At 42.3% G+C, this 5926-nt stretch overlaps 1 protein-coding gene across 2 annotated transcripts in view; it reads right to left on the reverse strand.

Moving 5' to 3' along the window:
* The window catches only part of ENO1 (enolase 1), a 273184-nt gene that overhangs the window by 240311 nt on the left and 26947 nt on the right, over positions 1-5926 (reverse strand). The window lies entirely within an intron of this gene.

The following is a 5926-nucleotide window of genomic DNA, read 5'->3' on the forward strand; positions in this document are numbered from 1 at the left end:
GCCTGCCTGCCTGCCTGCGCGGGGTCTCGGCTGCCTGCCTGCCTGCGCGGGCCGCGCTTCCCGCCGGGCTGGGGCGGCGCGGGGCGGGCGCTTTCCGCCCGCGGGAAGGCGCGGTCGCGGGGAACGGCGCAGCAGGGCCGCGGAGATCGCCTTAGTGTCCGGGGGCGCGTTGCTGAAATTCGGGAAGGTCGAACAGAAGTTGACGCTGCAAACACCAAAGTTGCTGTTTACCGACGAAAATTCTTCGGTCGTTTGGTTCTTCGTTGGTTGGAACATTTATGATCTCAGGCAAACTTACACAGATCAGTTAAAAAAAACAAGGTTTAAAACGTGCCTGGAGAAAAGTCAGCATATAGGTTTCATGGAAAGAGTAGAACTCTGTTTGAAGGGCTTCAGTCTAGCATACCTTGAAGAGAATAGAGAAAAGCATTTATGGAATAAGAGGCACTTTCAGGCTGTGTGGCAAAGCAGACTTCAGCAGTCTGCTCTTCTATGAAGTGTTTCTACTGGAGTAAAAGGCGGCCCCAAGGGCCGGTTGTGATGAGGTTCACTTACAGTTTGTGCTTTGAAATAGAAGCAAGGCATCTGCAATGAAATACTTCAAGTTCACTGTAAAATGCTTGCAGTTTATACAATCATATAAATAGGCTGCTGGTGTAGTAGCCTATGTTCAATACTTGGTGTTTCAATTTCGTGTTTTGAGCAGCTGAGAAATATTAGAGGCCTAAAGCAGTCCTCAGTGAAGCAGGCAGTGTTTCTTTGACCCTCGTGCCTTTTGAGGCAAGAGATTGGACTTTTTTTTTTTTTTTTTTTTTTTTTTTGAGTTCATCAAATAGAAGGTCTCTGTGGAATGGAAAGAATTTCTTCCCAAGTCCTTGAAAAATACTGGTGAATTGTAAATATTCCCCGGAGGTGACCTTAATAGCTGTTTGGGGTTACGTATTTGTGCTGCTCAATACTATTCTGACATTACCTAATTTCTTACTTTGCCTTAGTAAATGAATCTCTCAAAGTCATCAAGGGGCATGGATTTATAAGGGCCTGGTACAAATGCAGACATGATATTACTATTTTATTTGGTATTAATGTTGTAGTATGCCCCTGCTCTGCTCTGTTTTCAGAGTGAATGTGCTTATGTATCTGCAGCCCCTGTAGAAAASAAAATATATCAGAATAACAACCTAGTGGAAAGTAGTCCTGCAGTAACTGTCAACATATGAAATTATATTACTTTAATAATGCCAGTGTACAAGACTCTGCTCTTTGTACCAGGGAGAAAAAAAACATATGATGTATGCCCAAAGCTCTTTAAACCTTATGAGTCCTTAAAACTAATGAGTTTTAAGGAAAACCTTAAAACGTTGATGGTCTTGCTCTTGAACTGCTGTGTTTATTGCATGTTGTTGGAAGTCTGGTTGCTGCATTCAGACCAGCAATTATAGCCACTTTGTCTTTTGTGTCCATCCTAATTTTTAGCTACTGATTTATTGCTAATACTAATATAAAATACCCTGTGAGGATCTCTTGCTTGGAATCTTTGRGTCGGTGGTAGCACAGGCCATTCATAAGAGTCTTTGTCATCTTCGACAGAGTCAGGATAAGGCATCACCCATTCTAAAAGAGGTTTGTAGGAATTTGGGAAATTGCCCTAGKGCTAGGTCCCTCACTTAGGTGAGCAGCCTGTCACAGAGATGAGAGAAAGGGGCATCCCTTCTGGAGGGTCCTCTCSTRATGCCTGGTCAACTTCAGTGTACTCCTGAGTATGAAAAGTTGCTGCCTCCTTTGCCCCTCAAAGCTGTAGTTTCACAAACGACGATATTTGAGATGGATAGCACTACCGCAGGTTGTGGCTGCAAGCCTGTGTCCTGCCTAGGTCCACTGAACACCTTTTTGTGTGTTAAGAGGACAGTAGGCATGATTTTTAAGGAAGGCTGTGCTGCAAGGGAGGACGCTGTTTGACTAGAGCTAGGAACCTGGCTGCGCAGCTAAATCTTCAGCCCTGTCTACAACCACTAGTTTGGGCAAGTGTGTCTGTGATAACATTTGCCTGCTGGTGTCTGGACAGCTGAGATGCTTTCTTCTCATGATGGGAAGTGGAGTCTAGCATTGATTCTGCACTGGAAGACCCCTCTGTTGACAGGTGGTGGACCTCAGAACARCATGGATTTGCAGCAGCTTAGTGAGTTGCCACCTAAGAGCTGAGCTTCRCTAACTGTGAGGTGAACACAGTGTCAGGTTCCTTGAACTGGTGTCAGTCAGTCGCACTGGACTGCGTGACCGTGCTGTGGACTTGGTCTGGCCTAGGAGCTTTGGCAGCTTGGTTATGTCAAGTTGCCATTGGATGTTCTGATCACAGCTGGTCTGTGCAAAGATCTCTTCACGGTTGTTTTTTCTTCAGATTTACYAACATAGCTGTTTGTGTAATTGCTTTGTAATCCAGTTGCGCCAGCATTAAGTGTTTTGCTTTAAATACTTTTGATGGAGAATTGCTGCTTGTTTTAATCCTTGGCAGAATATGAGGCTAACCCAGCTAAGACCTGCATATTCCCCTGTGGGCACCTTTAGGAATATGGAAAACCTCACATTCTCATCTTCTGGACATAGCAGTGACGGGGGGGGGGAAAAGCATAGACAAAAATATTTCTGAAACCTCTTTTTTGTTTTTGTTTTTTTGAAGGTAACTCATTTGGCCTGTGCTGATAATTTAATTGTATTTTGTTGTAATTCTGATGTTGTTCTGGCAGTCCCTTTAAGGTAGGGGCTTAAGGGTGACCTTAAATGTACGTGCCAAGGGGGAATGAGGGAGAGGTTTTGGGGGTCCTGAAGGCAACAYTTTCCGTGAAGCTTGCCTTCTTATGTTACATGAGAGAGAAACTTGTCTGTGGCTGCAGTCTGATTTTGCAGGAACTGTATGCAGAACAGAAAACTTGTTAGCACAAATGAAGGAGTCCGTCCCTCACAAACATACATTTAGCATATTGTCTGAGCAGGATCAGACTTCTAGGTGTTGATCTCTTAATCAGGTTTATTCCAGGTATGGCCCCTAGTTGTTATCTTCAAGTGAAGACCTTCTGCTTGCAAAACCATTAATCCAAWGCTGGCAATTCTTCTAGCCTGATGGGATGTGCAGGCTACGTTTTGTGTTAGCTCGGCTAGTCAGCTGATGGAATCCCTCTGTGCAGTGATTTAATCACTGCTTGCCACTCAGGTTTTGTTTTGCAGGGTGGCTTTTTCTCCAATGAAGTTAATTCAAGTTAATACAGTGTTAGATTATAAAGTCCTTACAGATGGTCCACCTAGTGTTTTTGTAAGAGATTGAGCACATGGTAGATGCTTATATAGATTTTGTCATGAAGGAGGAAATTCCAGTGTATTTTTTTAAATTTAATATAGATAAAAGCTAATTCATCACAACATTAAAATCTGGGATTTTTTTTTTTTTTGGTGCTCCTTGTATCAATCTGCCTTGGTGGTTAGATTAGCAATAGGAAGAGCATTTTTAATGTGAATAGTGAATTATTGCCCAAAAGTTAGCGTTACCAAACTCCTCATAACAGAATTTCTGACTCTGGAAACAATGTATTTCCTAGCTTATAATGTTTAACCACTACTTGAATTCAGTCAAGGTATGCATAGTTCCAAAGTCTCAGTTCTTGGAGTCCAGTATTTGAGAGTCTCTCCAAGTTAGGATTTGTTTTTGTTTTATTTTTTTAACTCCTACTGCGTTACTAGAGTATTAGCCTCTTACCTACATGTTCTTGCCACAAATGACCTTCTTTTCTTCTTGCCTTTTTGTATCCAGCAGGTTAGGAACTTCTGATTTTCCCAGCTGTTTCTATGGCAACAGATTATAGGCTCACAAAAGGGAGGATTATTGTTTTTTATCCTAAATAATCCAGGAGTTAAAGATTCCTTTTGCATACATTGTCAGAATGAAGGGCTGCTATTTAAACCTTAGTAGCACTTCCTTAACCACAAGAATGAGAGGTGGAATGCTATTTGGAAGAGTTGGAAAGGTCTTGAGTATACTAGCAATTCAATCTTTGATATTAGCAAATTCTCTGATAGGTTTGGTATTGGTTCTTTTCTTGTTTCACAGCATACATGCTTTGCTACTTTTCTGGCTTTCTGGTTCTATGTCATCCGTGAAATTAGTGCTTCTGTCTGCAGTGTTGTGTCATGAACGAGAGGGTAGATACRGATTCAGGTTTAGCATGTCTCATTTTCATAGATGCTAGAGGACAGCTCCACAGCAGCGTGAAGGTAGGGCTGTAGCACTTGCTATAGTACCCGTATGAGTTCGGGGACAGCTGGGCRTGTTATTGTGCAGTAACATACATCAGAGAGCAGAATTGAGGTGGTTCTTCCTATCGAATTGTGTGATCAAGATGTCAGGAGGATTTATATCCTGATGGTTAACATGCTGAAGCCTATGCATTACATTTTCATCGCTTTTGTACCCATGATAGTGAGATGAAACAAGCATTAGTAGATGTTACAGCCATTCCTTCATATTGCTGTGTTGACACATGGTCTACTTGGCTCTTTGACAGTGGTAGCTCATGGGTAGTTTAGACTAGCCACTTAGTTTCTTCTGTGATTTGGACTTTTTTTTCTGGTCTGCTTTAATGGTGATATTTTTAACTCAGATCAGCTACTGCTTTGAGCCTTCTTGGCAATGAACCAAAGAGCTGAGCAGAGAATATTCATCTCGAGAGGAGTGTGGGTGKATACATCTATTTAGAGAAGGGAATCTGTCACCCCAGTAGCTTTAGCCATTTCCCTTCAGCATCTGGCAGCGAGTCCTTTGTGTACTTTGGCTTTTTAGGCTTCTATTTGGTGCTTCATTTTAAACTTATCCGTGTCATTGGCGCTTAAACAGGAGGCGCAAGCACCCCTTGAGGGTTAGATGTTTCAGGAACTGATTTTGTAATGGAAATGGGAGTGGGGAAGAATCTTAATTGTAGGCATCCAGCTGCAAAGGTGGTGGCTGAGAAAGAWGTAAACTTAGCTAAGAGTAGGACCACCTGCCTGTTTGTTTGTAGTGTGCTGAATGATGTTTCTGTAGCATTCAGAAGATGTCTCCTTACAGAATATTGTAGTAGCAGAGAACATTTCCTAGAGCAGGAAGCAGATAAGTTGCTACCAAATTGTGTGTGCTTAAGCTGCTGTTATTTGCTTTCCATGCCCTCAGTGAGCCTTGCTGCTGAGTTATTTCAGTGCTGCTTTAGATGTGCCTGATGTTTGTCAAGCAGCTCTGTTTCTCCAGACATAAATCAGTGTCTGGGGTCCTGTTTTATCTGCTGGGCCAGCCTGGCTGCATTGCTTGACCTGCCAGCAAACTTTCTTTCAGTTATTACTGCTAGATTTAAGACAAATGCAGATGTTCCTTAGCAGACAGGGCCCAAAGGCCAAATGGAGCCGTATCACAAGTGTTTCTCTTGCAGTGATTGCTGTTTTAATGGGATTATTTTAAAAAACAAGAGGCTCATGGATTCAAGCATGAGTCTTTGTCCCCCTCATTTTTTTTGCCTAAAAATTAGGGAAGATATGTTGATTCCTCAATTCCTTCTTATTTATCTAGAGCTCTGTGAAGAAACCTCTTCTTACAGTGTCTGAACGTGGGCTAATTTGATTTGCCCTTGTCCTTTACAAATTCTGTAACAAACAGGRCAGACAGCATTGTGGCCGTGAGGTCACTTCCTAGATTTCTGAATATCATCATATGCAGTTCTTACAGAATAAGACTTCCATTTCCCATTGAAACTGTGGCAATCAAGAATGGATGCCAGAATTTTGTATCATAAGCTGCTGTCCTGTTGCACCTTTCATCTTTCACCTGCACTAATACTAGTGATCATGGAAATGATTTGCTCTGAAAAGCAGTGAAGTGAGTTATTCATGAGGTTGTTATTAAAGTTCTGGC

This window comes from Rhea americana, unplaced genomic scaffold (genome assembly GCF_003343005.1).
Source record: "Rhea americana isolate MKP2758 unplaced genomic scaffold, rheAme1 scaffold_143, whole genome shotgun sequence".
Taxonomy (NCBI): Eukaryota; Metazoa; Chordata; class Aves; order Rheiformes; family Rheidae; genus Rhea; species Rhea americana.